We start from the raw sequence: 17,168 nt of genomic DNA on the forward strand, positions 1-17,168 counted from the left end.
GGATTGATCTCCTTTAGGATGGACTGGTTGGATCTCGTTGCAGTCCAAGGGACCCTGAAGAGTCTTCCCCAACACCACAGTTCAAAAACATCAATTCTTTGGTGCTCAGCTTCCTTTATAGTCCAGCTCTCACATCCACACATGACTACTGGAAAAACCATAGCCTTGACTAGAGGGACCTTTGTTGGCAAAGCAATGTCTCTAATATGCTATCGAGGTTGATCATAACTTTCCTTCCAAGGAGTAAGCATCTTTTAATCTCATGGCTGCAATCACAATCTGCAGTGATTTTGGAGCCCCCAAAAATAAAGTCAGCCACTGTTTCCACTGCTTCCCCATCTATTTCCCATGAAGTGATGGGACCAGATGCCATGATCTTCGTTTTCTGAATGTTGAGCTTTAAGCCAACTTTTTCACTCTCCTCTTTAACTTTCATCAAGAGGCTCCTTAGTTCTTCACTTTCTGCCATAAGGGTGGTGCCATCTGCATATCTGAGGTTATTGATATTTCTCCTGGAAATCTTGATTCCAGCTTGTGTTTCTTCCAGCTTAGCGTTTCTCATGATGTACTCTGCATATAAGTTAAATAAGCAGGGTGACAATATACAGCCTTGATGTACTCCTTTTCCTATTTGGAACCAGTCTGTTGTTCCATGTCCAGTTCTAACTGTTGCTTCCTGACCTGCATATAGGTTTCTCAAGAGGCAGGTCAGGTGGTCTGGTATTCCCATCTCTCTCAGAATTTTCCACAGTTTATTGTGATCCACGTAGTCAAAGGCTTTGGCATAGTCAATAAAGCAGAAATAGACGTTTTTCTGGAATCTCTTGCTTTTTTGATGATCCAGCGGATGTCGGCAATTTAATCTCTGGCTCCTCTGCCTTTTCTACATCCAGCTGGAACATCTGGCAGTGTACAGTTCACATATTGCTGAAGCCTGGCTTGAAGAAATTTGAGCATTACTTTACTAGCATGTGAGATGAGTGCAATTGTTTGGTAGTTTGAGCATTCTTTGGCATTGCCTTTGTTTGGGACTGGAATGAAAACTGACCTTTTTCAGTCCTGTGGCCACTGCTGAGTGTTCCAAATTTGCTAGCATATTGAGCGCAGCACTTTCACAGCATCATCTTTCAGGATTTGAAATAGCTCAACTGGAATGCCATACCTCCACTAGCTTTGTTCGTAGTGATGCTTTCTAAGGCCCACTTGACTTCACATTCCAGGATGTCTGGCTCTAGGTGAGTGGTCACACCATCGTGATTATCTGGGTCATGAAGATCTTTTTTGTACAGTTCTTCTGTGTATTCTTGCCACCTCTTCTTAATATCTTCTGCTTCTGTTAGGTCCATACCATTTCTGTCCTTTATTGAGCCCATCTTTGCATGAAATATTCCCTTTGTATCTCTAATTTTCTTGAAGATTTCTCTAGTCTTTCCCATTCTGTTGTTTTCCTCTATTTCTTTGCATTTATCGCTGAGGAAGGCTTTCTTATCTCTCCTTGCTATTCTTTGGAAGTCTGCATTCAGACACTTATATCATTCCTTTTCTCCTTTGCTTTTCATTTCTCTTCTTTTCACAGCTATTTGTAAGGCCTCCTCAGACAGCCACTTTGCTTTTTTACATTTCTTTTTCTTGGGGTTGGTTTTGATTCCTGTCTCCTGTACAATGTCATGAACCTCCATCCATAGTTCTTCAGACACTCTGTCTATCAGGTCTAGTCCCTTAAATCTATTTCTCACTTCCACTGTATAACCGTTAGGGATTTGATTTAGGTCATACCTGAATGATCTAGTAGTTTTCCCCACTTTCTTCAATTTAATCTGAATTTGGCAATAAGGAGTTCATGATCTGAGCCACAGTCAGCTCCCAGTCTTGTTTTTGCTGACTGTATAGAGCTTCTCTATCTTTGGCTGCAAAGAATATAATCAATCTTATTTTGGTGTTGACCATCTGGTGATGTCCATGTGTAGAGTCTTCTCCTGTGTTGTTGGAAGAGAGTGTTTGCTATGACCAGTGCATTCTCTTGGCAAAACTCTATTAGCCTTTGGCCTGCTTCATTCTGTACTCCAAGGCCAAATTTCCCTGTTACTCCAGGTGTTCTTGACTTCCTACTTTTGCATTCCAGTCCCCTATAATGAAAAGGACATCTTTTTTGGGTGTTAGTTCTAACAGGTCTTGTAGGTCTTCATAGACCATCAACTTCAGTTTCTTTAGTATTATGGGTCAGGGCATAGACTTGGATTACCATAATGTTGAATGGTTTGCCTGGGAAATGAACAGAGGTCATTCTGTCATTTTTGAGATTGCATCCAAGTACTACATTTTGGACTCTTTTATTGACTATGATGGCTACTCCATTTTTTCTAAGGGATTCCTGCTGCAGTAGTAGATATAATGGTCATCTGAGTTAAACCCTTCCAATCCAGTCCATTTTAATTTGCTGATTTATATAATGTTGTTGTTCACTCTTGCCATCTCCTGTTTGACCATTTCCAATTTGCCTTGATTCATGGACCTAACGTTCCAGGTTCCTATGCAGTATTGCTCTTTACAGAATCAGACATTGCTTCTATCACAAGTCACATCCACAACTGGGTGCTGTTTTGCTTTGGCTCCATCCCTTCATTCTTTCTAGAGTTATTTCTCCACTGATCTCCTGTAGCATATTGGGCACCTGTCGACCTGGGGAGTTCATTTTTCAGTGTCCTATCTTTTTGCCTTTTCATACTCTTCATGGGGTTCTCAAGGCAAGAATACTGAAGTGGTTTGCCATTCCCTTCTCCAGTGGACCATATTCTGTCAGACCTCTCCACCATGACCCGCCCATCTTGGGCAGCCCCACATGGCATGGCTTAGTTTCTTTGAGTTAGACAAGCTGTGGCCCATGTGACCAGATTGGCTAGTTTTCTGTGATTATGGTTTCAGTCTGTCTGCCCTCTGATGCCCTCTCTCAGTGCCTACCATCTTACCTGGGTTAAAGTTACAATTGTTAACCTCCTACATGTACATGTATAATTTTTGGGGAACTCATGCTATAATCGAAGAAGGCAATGGCAACCCACTCCAGTACTCTTGCCTGGCAAATCCCATGGACGGAGGAGCCTGGTGGGCTGCAGTCCACGGGATTGCACAGAGTCGGACACGAATGAAGCAACTTAGCAGCAGCTGCAGCATGCTATCATAAGGCATTAGACTAGAGATTGAAGAAGCTGAGATTGACCTGGTGGATCAGTCATGTGGTTCTGCAATCACTTAGCTTTGCACAATAAAAGAGTTTCAATTAAAAACCCTATGTTTAATGTTTTTGTTAAATTTCAATACTTTTATTCTATATATTCATTCCTTCTGTCTTGCAATAAATTTTTATGCCTCAAGTTTGTACAAATTTTTATTATTGGGATACATCCTCTTTATTAACAAAGTTACTGTTATAACCAGGAAGTGATGACTGATCCTGAAGTACTTTCTGACTCCTAAATTCTTATGTGAGTATGTAGATTTACAAAGGAGCTGTGGATACCTTCCTACTTACTTTTGAAGCTGTAAATATTAAGTGTTTAGAATCTACTAAAAGGGACAAAATTAAGGACAATGGCCAATGAATTGTTTTGTGTTTATTTTTTTTTAAATTTTTTAATTTTTACTTTATTTTACTTTACAATACTGTATTGGTAATATTCAATATATAGGTCACATAGAAGAGAGAGTTACTATTTCTCAGATGTGTCAGTAAGTAAGGTTAGTTAAATTCTCATTGATTTTGTATTTGTCTGTACTCTTAGAGGACAATTATCTAGTTCTTCAGCAATGCTGAGTGGTAGCGTTTCCAGGGAACATAAAAGGTGCTTAAGATGTAAATAAATGAATTTATGCTGCTTGTGTTATAGATAATGAAGGAAATATTTTTAGTACTAGCTCTATTTTCAGCTCTTTCAAATGATATGCATATAGATACTGACTGATGAGCACCCTGGTGAATATAATCTAAAATTCTTCACATTTGACTTTGAATCCATTGTGGTAATTTTTTCCAAGCTTGCTGAATAATAGGAAAATCTGGAGACAACTTAAAAAATTCAAATTCCTTTTATCCTCATTATATCTCTCCTCAGATCAATGAGATGAGATTTTTTTTCACAGATATCCTATGTATTTGTTTAGTTTTAGGATCAACATATTAGGGAAATAGTGCATCATAGTATTTAAGCAATATTCTTCTTTCCTTTTTGTACTAAAGTTAATTGTGTCAAAGGTGAAGAAACCTCAGTTTTCTAAGAGATTGTTGGTTTTCAGAAAATAGAATATTATGATAAAGAAGTTATTGCTATAAAACCTTATTACAAAGCTTCTATTTTAGAGAATGGCATATCTATAACATTTTATATGTGTCCTAGAATAAATTTCTATTCCTCATCTTTATTGTTATTTTTCCTTGTACCTTAACACATAGTTAAGTATATACAACTTAAGTACAATGAACATCCTACTGAGATGAATGGTTTGCCATGTTAGGTGAGCCAGAGGAATTTGTTATTTCAATTGTATCATAGTTACTAAATATATATATATACACACACAGAACTAAAATCAGTATTTGAAAAAAATTAAAAGCAAAAATATGAGAATTGTTTGCAGACTTTGTTTTTGTATAGCAGCAAAACTTGTTGTCTAGCATCACTTGTAAAAACTTGAAAAATATATCAGTTGAATTTAAGTTTGAACTTTATTACAATGATCAGTTTGGGAGTTTTGATGCATAATGTATGACAGTATATGCTGTTTAAAAGGCAACTGTTCTAATATAGGAAAATTTGTATTATTTGAAAAACAGATTAGGAAAAGACAATTTTAATTTTATGTAATATTAAACATTTTTAGGGAAGAGTAGCTTTTGATTACAGGGACTAGTGAAATCTGAGAAGAAAAAACTGTGCTTGGGGCCACACAAAATGGATTGGATTCTAGTTCATATTGAAATTTCCTAGTTGTATTATTTGTTGTTAGCATCATTGCTAAGCTTCCGTCTCCTCAGCCTCTAAATGGAGAGGCCCTAGAATAATTTAGGATGAGCAATACAGCAGTTTGGAACAGTATGACAAGCTGGAGTAAGCTGATCTTTAGTGGAAGTGAAGGAATTTATGATAATGCTCTCTGTTTTTAGTCCCCATGTATCCTCTGCTGTGGTGTTTTGGGCTGTAAGACTTGAGGAAGTACAGTTGGGATTAGATGATTTCTGCTTGCTAAGTTCCGTTTACTGTTCTGGGGCCAAAAGTTGCCAAGTTAGTGAAGCCTAAGAGCAAGTTTGGTTTTAGAAAGGAAATGGAGAGTAACTTGAAAAGGTTCTTCTGTATTTTCTCACATAGAAAATCTGTGTGGGGCAGAAGGAGGCAGAGATTTGCAGTTAGTCATCTCAGAAATTAAAAAAAAATCATCTAGTTGGTATATCTATTTGCATATCTTTTGAGACCTCAAGCACAGTGTTAGGTAGAGTACAGAGTCTGTCAAGGAGAAAACATCAGTCCTTGCAACTGGGTAAGCTTGTTTTTACCTAAAATTACTTCAATGTCCCCATCAAATAAAATTATATTTTGAAAAATGTGTGGATAGACCATAATGCATATAACTTGCATGTAAGTAATTGATAGTTCACTCCTCTACTACATATGCAAAGAAATTGGACTGCATTTCTTCTTGGCTGATGAATTGTTAAAAGTATCTAGAGAAAAGAGATAAGTGAGAATGTCTTTTGAAAAATCACTGACCTCCATTTGTTTCCAGGTAGACACTGATAAGATATAGAGTAAAATTATGAGGGGCTGGTGTAGGAAACTAGATACTAAGTTTTTTTAGATTGGGAGAGAATTTAAAGATAATCTAGTCCAATTTATACATTTTAGAAATAGAGATTGCGACCTAGAAGAATAATAAGTCACTCGGGTAATGAGATCTCATTCCTGTGAGGGAAAAAGCTCCACTGTGGTTTTGGCTTTGTGACATTGCTTGTATCACTGTCTTTCCTTACTGGTTAATTGTACTGTAACTATTTTATCTCCCTGTGCTTTAAGGTTCCTGAGAACTGTAACTGTGTTTTATATTTCTTTGTAGCTATTCAAAATTTCAGTAAATAAATGTGTGTTGCTGTGGGGCTGATTTGTGGGAAAGACTTCCCTATCTCTGCAAGTAATGTGATCTGTGCTGTCACCTTGGCACATAAAGAATAGTCGCTCTCATGTAAGTAATCCAAACAAAGCTTTGCATAAACATTTTAAGATCCTAAAATATCAGAACAGATGAGACTGTTGAATAAAAATTAACATCAATCACAACCCACCATTTTAACAAGCTAAAAATCCAAGTGGATTATTTGATACAAGTGGTCACTTCTGCTTTCCGTCTGAGAGGAAGTCAATAACTCCTTTTGCTGTTACTTACAAGAATAGTTTAAATTCTGTGCAGGACATCAATCTGGGGAATCACATCAGCCTCAGCGTAAAAAGGAGCCTGGAGAGACAGCAAAACAGTATCTCCCCACTCGAGCTGCTGAGGGAAGGTGGCCTTACATTTCACTTCAGGAACTGACAGGTTAAATTTAATTTTCAGAGTCAGAGCTTGCCTTTTAAGCTCCCTATCCATTCTGCAATCTAACCTGAAGGTGCACTTTTTCTTTTTCAATGTTCTTAAGTCATTTGGAGAAATCTAATACAGCGTATTTTCAATTACATCAGCTGAGCTAAGGATAGATTTTCCTCTCTATACAATTCAGTTGCAAAAGAAAAAAGTAAACCTAATTGCAAGAAAGGGAGGGAAGGAGGTCTAGAATATGTAAAAATTGTTTGATATTTGACAAATTAATTACTGTGTCTGGTGTGATATGAAAGTTAAGGATAATGCTTCCCGCTGACCCGCATTGCAGATTCTTCATGGCAGGTTCTGCGTGAATCCCGCATGCAGGCTGTGCGGCAGAGCGTCATACCTTAGTGCAAAGAATTGAGGCAGTGGAACTCAGAGGGAGAACATGTATATTAATATTATAATCTTTAAAATTATGTGAGATTTGTGTATGCCTAGTCATAATCAATGAGTTGATGAGGTCAGAGTCTACTAAGTTATAAATGGAGAAGCATTAGATCATGAATTTAAGGGTAAGTTACAAGTAGTACATCTCTTAATTCTAAGCCTACTTAGGGATTTTTAAATTCAAACTCATCATAAGCTAAGACTGAGGCTTACAGTAATAACTAGTGCCAAACGCGTGTATACATATTAATTGCAATGTATATTGTGTATAACACATGCACAAATCAATACTTTACCTTTGACTTTTGTACTAGAAGGACTAACACATAGGATCTTTGCAGCATAAGTTTTCTATATATATATGTTGGTGATGAACAGGTCATATTCTATGTTGGGTAATTTGAGTTTATCAGGACTATTTCCTTCCTAGAAATCCACCATTGAAAAATTCAGGTTTTTTTTTTTTTCATTGAAAAAATAGGTGTTTATTAGAGCGTTTCCTTGAAAAATGAACTTAAAAATAATACAAATTAAAATGATCTTACATTTAACCAAATTTAAAGGTTCAGCTGTATAGTTATTTTCAGAAAATGACAAATTACTTAGGATATATATATATATTTTTTTTAGTTTGATGATTGTTTTGGGGTTTATTTTCCTTTTTCTTTAAGTAAAATGTAAATCACCCTAGTGAAATAAAGCCTTGAAATTTTATCACCTAAAGTTTATAGAATTAATAGTTGGTAAGCCAAGTGAGCATACTTCTGAAGTGGGAAACAGATATATGTCTTGGGTCAAGAATATATTTGATTACGGAGTAATTACACTGATAGTGGTATGTGAGTTATAAATTCAACTTATGTTTTGGCTGTAGCTCATAAATAACTTTTTTTTGGATAATGGAGTTTCAGATTTAATACTTTCTCCTTATTATTGGAGTTCTCTTCAATTTGTTGAACAATAAGAGCCCTATTAGCTCATCAGGCATAGTCTACATGGAATGTGGAAGTAAATAGCACTTGCTTCCTGTTTCTGCTGCTGCTGCTGCTGCTGCTAAGTCACATCAGTCATGTCCGACTCTGCGTGACCCCATAGACAGCAGCCCACCAGGCTCCTCCGTCCCTGGGATTCTCCAGGCAAGAACACTGGAGTGGGTTGCCACTTCCTTCTCCAACGCATGAAAGTGAAAAGTGAAAGTGAAGTCGCTCAGTCGTGTCCAACTCTCAGCGACCGCATGGACTGCAGCCTACTAGGCCCCTCCGCCCATGGGATTTTCCAGGCAAGAGTTCTGGAGTAGGGTGCCATTGCCTTCTCCGGCTTCCTGTTTCTACCTTCATCTTTTCCTATTTTTTGCTAAATGATATTACGTCATTTGGTAGGCTAACATTTACCTATGTGGAATGATTACTGATTTTGCTTACTAGACCTCAAGTTTTAATGCCATTTTCTTTTCTGTTTTAAGATAAGGATACAAGAAAATCCATTCATGATCATAAACTTTTTGATGCAGAAATACTTAACCCCATTAAAAGGAGATAACATTAAAGAATACTAAATATACCATATCTAGTTATATCAGTGAAACTTTGTCATTGTTGTTTAGTTGCTAAGTTGTGTACAACTTTTGCTACTGAATGAACTGCAGGCCACCAAGTTCCTCTGCCCATGGGATTTCCCAGGGAAGAACACTGGAGTGGGTTGCCATTTCCTCCTCCAGGGGATCTTCCCAATTCAGGGATTGAACCCACATCTTCTGCAATGGCAGGCAGATTCTTTATTGTTGAGCCACCAGACAAGGTGATGAAAATTTTTAAAAGAAATGCTTTGAAACATAAGACTAGCTAGAAACAACAGAGAGACACTACATGTTATTAGTGTTATGAGGTGTTGCAGTTCATGGGAATAAGAATGTTTGATTGCTGGCATTTTCTGTTGTGTACTCTACTTTGTTTATTTTATCATATTCCTCTTTTTGATGTTTGATCCTGGCATTTCATTGTAAGAGCTATGCAGTTCTTCACAATATACTCTTTTTCTCACAGTAAAAGGTATCATGATTTTCAAAGTAATAGATTTTTCATTCAGAGTGGTATAATCACATGTCATTAGTACACTGAGGAACTATGTAATATTTTCTGGATTCTTAATTTTCATGTATTACTGCTTTTATATCTCTTGAAGTGAAAGTTACTCAGTCATGTCTAACTCTTTGTGACCCAAGCTCTCTAGGCCAGAATACTGGAGTGGGTAGCCTTCCCCTTCTCTAGGGGATCTTCTGAATCCTGGGATCAAACCCAGGTCTCCCACATTGTGGGCAGATTCTATACCAGCTGAGCCACCAGGGAAGCCCTTACATCTCTTAGTGGATGACAATCATATAATTTTTATTTATGTTAAATGCAAAATGAATGATTGATTTCCTTGGTATTGGTCATGTTTCAGGAAGTCTATCTACATACTAGCTTTGCTTTCTCAAGAATAGATAGATAGATATTAATTACTAAGCCCATGCAAAAATCATAAAAACTAGCTTTTAAATACATTTGAGGTACTCCTTGATTTGCTAGAATTTGAGAAGAATTTGCTTTGTTTTTTACAGAATTATTTTCCCTGGGTAATGTCTCCTAGTTAATCCTATTATTATCTTTGTTACCTACTCCCCATGGGCATGAAGGGAATGAATAGATGTAGGGAAGGAAAGGAGACAGTGAAAGAATGCTGTTTGTTTAAGAAGAATTGTATTATTTTGCTTTATTTTTTCATCTAGACCAGGTTAAGCTTATTAGAGAGGTGGTTGCTTAAGATAGCAAATTTCCCTTTTTTTGTTTAAATTTCTAGGAAAAGCACATCCTTTATCTCTCTTGACAATCTAATATTCCCTCTGTTCTATATCACTTCACTGTTTCAGACAGTTCATTCAATAACCTTTGCCAACAAAGGTCCATATAGTTAAAGCTATGGTTTTTCCAGTAGTCATTTATAGGTGTGAGAGTTGGCCACAAAGAAGGCCGAGTGCAGAATTGACGCTTTCGAATTGTTTTGCTGGAGAAGACACTTGAGAGTCCCTTGGACCACAAGGAAATCAAACCAGTCAATTCGAAAGGAAATCAACCCTGAATATTCACTGGAAGGACTGATGCTGAAGCTGAAGCTCCAATACTTTGCCCACCTAATGCGAAGATCTGAGTCATTAGAAAAGACCCTGATGCTGGGAAAGATTAAGGGCAGAAGGATAAGGGGGCAACAGAGGATGAGATGGTTGGATGGCATCACCGACCCAATGGACATGAGTTTGGGCAAACTCTGAGAGAGAATGAGGGCAGGGAAGGCTGGCATGCTGCATTCCATGGGGTCACAAAGAGTCAGACACAACTTAGCAACTGAACAGCAGCAACAATATTCAGTAACCCAAGATTTTCTTTCTTTTTTTTTATATTTAAGCATTTTATTTTATTTTATTAAATTTTACTTTATTTTACTTTACAATACTGTATTGGTTTTGCTGTACATCAACATGTAGGGATGTTAGGACCCTTTGATCTTGTTTGTTTTGTTTTGTTTTAGGATGACATTGAACTAAGGGCAGGAAGAATGATTGAAGCTTTAATTTCTAGGAGGATATGTTACTATGGAGTAAAAGAGATATGGAGAAAACTGCCTTGGAAAACTAGAACAGGAAATTTTGGTTTAATTTAATCAGATGAAATAACTTTAGGTTGATTATTTTAGCATTTGAAAATGTATTGGTATTTATTTCATGAACATATGGAAACTCCTAGGAGCACCTTGAATCTTTGGCATCTTTTATTATCTATTTTAGAGGCTAAAAGGAAGAAGGGAAAGGTATAAGAACTGAACAGACAAGTGGCCAGACAAGAAGCAAACATGTTTCTGTTTATTTATTGCTAATCTTTTCCTCTTGTGCCAAACTGCACAAAATACTGCGGTAACACTTTTGCCAGTAACTATATTTAAATATTTCCATGTTAACGCCTTCTCTTTATGGTGTTCTTTTACACATAGTGCTCTCCTTTCATGTTTTCCCTCTTGCTTTGTATCTTTTCTCTTATAGTTTAACTCCACTCAACTCCAAGCTAAGAGACACTGCCACAGTTGCCTCCCAGAGACATAAAAGAATTCCTGGAAAGAAGAGGAGCATGTCTGTCCTTGATACCACTGGTCAATACTTTTCACTAAAATTATTCTTATTCTGTATTGGTATTTTACACATTCGGGACTCCATATCTCTAATAAGATTCCAGGAAATTGTTAAGATAGTTTCATCAGAAAGGAGTGAGATTTTATTGGAGATGCTATGTGACAGAAAAAACAAGGGCACTGCATGAGCATTTTGTTTCCATTATCCTTGGCCTAAACTATATTTTTGAATAAGTAAAATCAGGGAATCAGATTCAGGCAGGATTTCTAGGCCCTGAAAACATGGTTCATTGGAGCAATATTTGCAAAGAGAGACTACTTCTTTTCTCCCCTCTGTATTCTCCATCGCAACTTATAATTATTTCTTCTCTATGCACCTCTGATCTCTTTTATCTTCTCCTTCAATTCACTGATATCAAAAGAAGATAGCTACCCGAAAGTGTTTGGTCCCCAATTTCCTATCTACGGCTGCTGCTAAGTTGCTTCAGTCCTGTCCGACTCTGTGCGACCCCAGAGATGGCATCCCACCAGGCTCCCCCGTCCCTGGGATTCTCCAGGCAAGAACACTGGAGTGGGTTGCCATTTCCTTCTCCAATGCATGAAAGTGAAAAGTGAAAGTGAAGTCGCTCAGTCGTGTCCTACCCTCAGCGACCCCGTGGACTGCAGCCCACCAGGCTCCTCTGTCCATGGGATTTTTTAGGCAAGAGTACTGGAGTGGAGTGCCATTGCCTTCTCCAATTTCCTATCTACTTACCCAGAAAGTCCTATTAAAGCTCCAGTAGATCTAATAATAGCTAACATTTACTGAGCACTGAGGAAGGGCCAAACATTATACTAAATGTTATAAATATGTTTAATTCTCATATTGACCCCAATAAGGTAGGAATAATTATTGCACAGATTTTACCTCCTAGGAAACAGAAACTCAGCAAGATTATATAACTAGCCAATGTGTGGTGGGTCAGGGTTATAAACTCTATAACTCTGAAGGCAGGACTCCTAACCACTACTTGGTTAGTAGTCTTAACCACTACTTTAACCACTACTCATTCTTTTTTTTTTTTTAAGGTGTTTTTTTAAAAAAATTATTTATTTTAATTAGAGGCTAATTACTTTACAATATTGTATTGGTTTTGCCATACAGCAACATGAATCCGCCACAGGTTTATACGTGTTCCCCATCCTGAACCCCCCTCCCACCTCCCTCCCCGTACCATCCCTCACTCTTAACCGCTACTCTCTCCCTGTTCTAACAGGTGAACACACTCACAAATTTTGCTTCTTCCTATTCCAGACCCATCTCTGTCACCAGTGTATCTGGACTCCATTTCCATAGTTTTATACCCAGTTTTTAAGTATCTTCCAAGCCCTATTAGATGCTTCTGTTGGGCTGTTTAATTCTTGACTCTGATTTTTACCCCTAAATCCCTCGTTTGGAATGTCTGTTGGTTATATTAACCCAGTGGGTCATGCTTTCAGGGTTCTGCCACAATTTGAGTCCCTGTTTCTTCTTATTCAGAAGGAGTTTAGAATGATAGATAATGGAGATGAAGTATATTTATTTTCTCCTTTCCCAGTTTATAGCTTTTCCAGTACAATGCTTCCAATCCTTTCTGCTGAAACTATTTATACTTTCTTTCTGATGTCTTGTGAGTGTGGCGGAGGTTATACATATATAAAATGCTGATAATAGATGCCAATAGCAAAAAGTATATACCAATGGAATCAAAGACAGTTATGGTCCTCTTCATTCTTCTTTTCTTCTTATACTTCTGCAAGGAAGTTGTAGCAGTGTGTGCAGCTTAGAGTTAACTGAAATTAGATTAGATTAGATTCCCAATCCCTGGTGCTGTTACCATGGTAGAGAAAACTGAGTGATCAAAACACTGTTTTCTCACACCTACCCTTGAATGCTGAACCTCAAAACCCATCATATTAGATTTATGGTAGCAACAGATCCTGAGATGATGTTTGTATAAAGTGTACAGTAAATTGGAAAAAAGGACAGATAAAATTTCAGGCTATGAAAATGAAACAAGGTCTCTGGACTGGAAGTTCATTGGCTATTGCATAGTTCAATACATGTTAGTAGAATAAATTTAAAAACAAGGAAGGACACTGTTTAGGAAGGGAATAGAATACTTTTTTGCTTTTAAAAACTTTATTTCAATATAGCTAAACTTATAGAAATGCACTCATATTGGTTAATGGAATGCAATTTAACTTATCCTAAACAATTTGTACAAAAAAAAAAAACAACAAAAAACCAAAAACTGATACATAGTTTGCTTTAAAAAAGAAAGGCAAAGGATTTACAATCTGGTTTATTTCATCTATTACAGATGTATATAAAAGATCCTTCATCAAATGCTGCTAAAGCAAACAGCATGAACCTTGGGAAATTAAACTTTGGTTTGTCTCTGAAAAATAATATGTATTGCACTTTAAACATTTATAAAATTAGTGCAACAAAACACTGTTGTAATGTTTCAATGACATTTCACAAAATTCAGTAACTAATGGATGTAGATGAGGCTGTGGGGAACCTATATATATGTGCAAATAGAAAAGCTATCTGATCTAGTTAATTTTTCATGTTTATCTATGCAAAGCTAGATTCAGATAATTTCTTATTATCTGTACAGGAAGACAATATAATATTTTTTGTATGTTTCAATATTTACTGAATCTAGGAATTAACTAATTAGTATCAGATACCTGGTAGTTTTTATATGTGTTCAGTGCTTTGATATTTGGCACCTATGTTATTCAGGATGTATGGGAAGGGAACAAATTCAGATTTATTGAGCATATACTGTGTGTTGTTATCTTTGTGCAAGGTGCTTTAGATATCAAATCTAATTTAATTTTAAGAGGCTGCCTACTGAGGTAAATCCAATTACTCCTATTTTGCCAATGATGAAATATAGGTTTCAAGAATGTGAGAAATTTACTTCAAGTTGTGTAAGTAGGAAATGGAAGAGCTGAGGTTACTAAGAGTTGAATCCAATTCTTTCTTGACTTTAAAGATTTTTCCATTGTACTGAGGGGAATCATGCTTTTTATCACGCATAACACCTATTAAGTTACTTTATCCTTATGTCATCCTTATGAATCCTTTTAAAAATTTGGGCAAGTCATTAAAAACAGAAGTTATCATAGCTTTTGCATTCATTTTACAAACTCAGTGTAATATAAGCTATGTCAATGAAGGCAAACCATGACTCTTGGCCAGAGAGACAGCTATCACTATTCATAATGAACACTTACAGGGATTTCACTCAATGGAAAATTTGGGAAACTTTTCACATAGCATCAAATGTGATCTTTTCTAATTTTACTTTATCTTTCTGATTTTACTCTTAGACAAACCATATCAGCTCCATTTGTCCTATTTTTAAAAACAGGTTTTCATTAATTTCTGACAAGTTAGTGCTACTTTGTATTCCCATATCGCAATGCTAGATAATTTTAAAACTCTATAAGAAATAAACATTTATATAATGTCGAAACAGCACAAATCTCTCACCCTCTATTCTTTGAAAAGTAAAGGAAAAAAACTGTATGGGTTAGATGAGAATCAAATAGATTTCTAGGGTCCTTGCAAATGAACTTTGCTTAAGCACTTTGAAGTACCATGGATTAAGTTCTAAGCCATAGAAGTTTATTTTTTTTTTCTGTGTTAAAAGAAAAACACTCATATTAAGTGTTACAGGTCAAAGAGATTCAAAACTGGTATTTTCTTTCTTATCTTCGATCTGCTTTGAAAAATTCACTTACACTCCAGGTACTCAATTTTTAAGCAAAAGGAAGCAAATTATTTTTACATTAAAATTCCCCAGTTGTTAAATTGCCTACAAAACATGATGTTTGGAATAATGGAAATAAACAGAGAAAATAGTCTCCAGTATCAAAATTAACCTGCACTATTGAGCTGGCCTGCATATAACTCAGTCACATTGAGGGAAAACTGTCAGAAAGGACAAAGCACAAATACCAATGATTGATGGACAGGCTTACAAAGATGAATGATTCTCTTTGGAGCAGAGAGAGAGTGAAAGATAACCATCACAGCAAGAACTGGCGTTAACTGTTCTTTAAAAAAAATCATTGTTAATGATCTAGCAGGCTGAGTCAACAGCACATCAATGAGTCTGATGAAAGATGTGAGATCCAGAGGTGTTACTGCATTGGGTTGAGAAGAAAAATAATTCAAATAAACTCTATGCTAGAAGAAATAGAAAAAAAGATAAATGACAGCTTGGGAGGAAAACCTACTCCCTCAGGAAGATTTTTCTTCGACCATTTCTTCATGTGGGACACACAAGAGTTTCAACAGCATGTTTTGGCTAATTCAGCACATGACCATAGTTACTGTGGTTCTCTAGTTATTCTGCTACTGAGCATAAGGGACTACATTTAGGGTCTATGTAGCTAATGTAAACTCCTTGGGGTGTTTTCATACTATTCACCATCTATGTGATGTTGAGATATCTAGTGTCCTTGGCACATATACCTTCAGGCATAGGAAATGAGGGAGAAAGCTGGCAGGAGACCTGGGTTTTATTTCACAGGAAAAAGAAACTGAGCCTTGAGTTAGAAATCCTTCAGCTCCTAGGCTTCACACCTGTAGATATAATTTACCTATGCCTTACCTGACTTCACTCCTCCTGTTTAACATTGACTGACTACTAATAGTACTAATAAACTGTACTTCTGTGTTTTTCCATGAATTGTTGATTTCTCTGGGACTGGCACCTGGCTGCTCAGTGTTCACATTGTTTGCTTCCTTTTTTTTACAGTCTTTGAACGTATTCAAATTTGTATCAGGAAAACACAGTCAAACCATCCAGTCCATTTCCCTTTATCTAACTCCTTATTCCTCACATTTTTGTTTGAACAAAGGCTTTAACTGCTATTTACTCTCTAAGCACTGACAGTGGACACCATGAAATTCTTGATTTCTGAATTTAACAAACCCTTTTAGTTCTCTCTCTTTCTTTTTTCTTCCTCTGGCAACCACATTTGCTGACCATCTTTTCCTTCCCACTGGTAGCGTCCCTATTCTTAGCTTTTCCCAGTCTCTTTCCTGTTTCATTCTCAGTCTCCCTTATGAGTTTTATCCGTCTCTCAGCTGCTGACAATCCTGGGCATCCTCACAGTCTTGCTTTTCACTTTTATTCATTTGACATGTTCAACTATTTGATCCACTTCCATGCTTTCACAATGTCTTATATAGTGATGACCCCAAATTTCCCTCTTAAGTTCCAGACCTAAAAATTCACATTGCCTAAAGGACAATATTTGCAGCTTAAACCATACAACACTCCCTTTATTCCCCAACACCATCACCTTCCGATTGCTTAGCCAAGCCAGAAACTTGGGTGTCAAATCCTTCCTTTTCTTCATATCTCATATCCAAATGATAGACAGTTGTGTCTATCTTACCTCTCAAACTTCATTCCACTGTGACTCTCATCACAAAACTGGCCTCTTGATTCAGGCTCTCATTGCTTCTCATTCCCACTACTGCAGAGGTCCTGTGATTGACCTCCCAACATCTGGGTTTATTTGTTTTCATGTATACCTAAAACATGGACTTCCCTTGTGGCTCATGGGTAAAGAATCTGCCTGCCAGTGCAGAAGATGTGAGTTTGATCTCTGCTTTGGGAAGATCCCTTGGAGAAGGGAAAAAGCAACCCACTCCAATATTCTTGCCTGGGAAACCCATGGACAGAGGAGCCTGGCAGGCTACAGTCCATGGGATCACAAAAGAGTTGGACATGACTTAGCAACTAAACAACAAAAACAATCCTTTAACTAATGCAATTTCAGATTAGTTAGTTAGTTCAGTTGCTCAGTCGTGTCTGACTCTTTGCGACCCCATGAATCACAGCACACCAGGCCTCCCTGTCCATCACCAACTCCCGGAGTTCACTCAGACTCACGTCCATCGCGTCGGTGATGCCATCCAGCCATCTCATCCTCTGTCGTCC

General features: G+C 37.1%; 1 protein-coding gene across 1 annotated transcript in view; it reads left to right on the forward strand.

The window, feature by feature from the left end:
- Positions 1-17,168, forward strand: part of CTNNA3 (catenin alpha 3) — a 1,850,481-nt gene that overhangs the window by 646,610 nt on the left and 1,186,703 nt on the right. The window lies entirely within an intron of this gene.

Source organism: Budorcas taxicolor, chromosome 5, assembly GCF_023091745.1.
Source record: "Budorcas taxicolor isolate Tak-1 chromosome 5, Takin1.1, whole genome shotgun sequence".
NCBI classification, from domain to species: Eukaryota; Metazoa; Chordata; class Mammalia; order Artiodactyla; family Bovidae; genus Budorcas; species Budorcas taxicolor.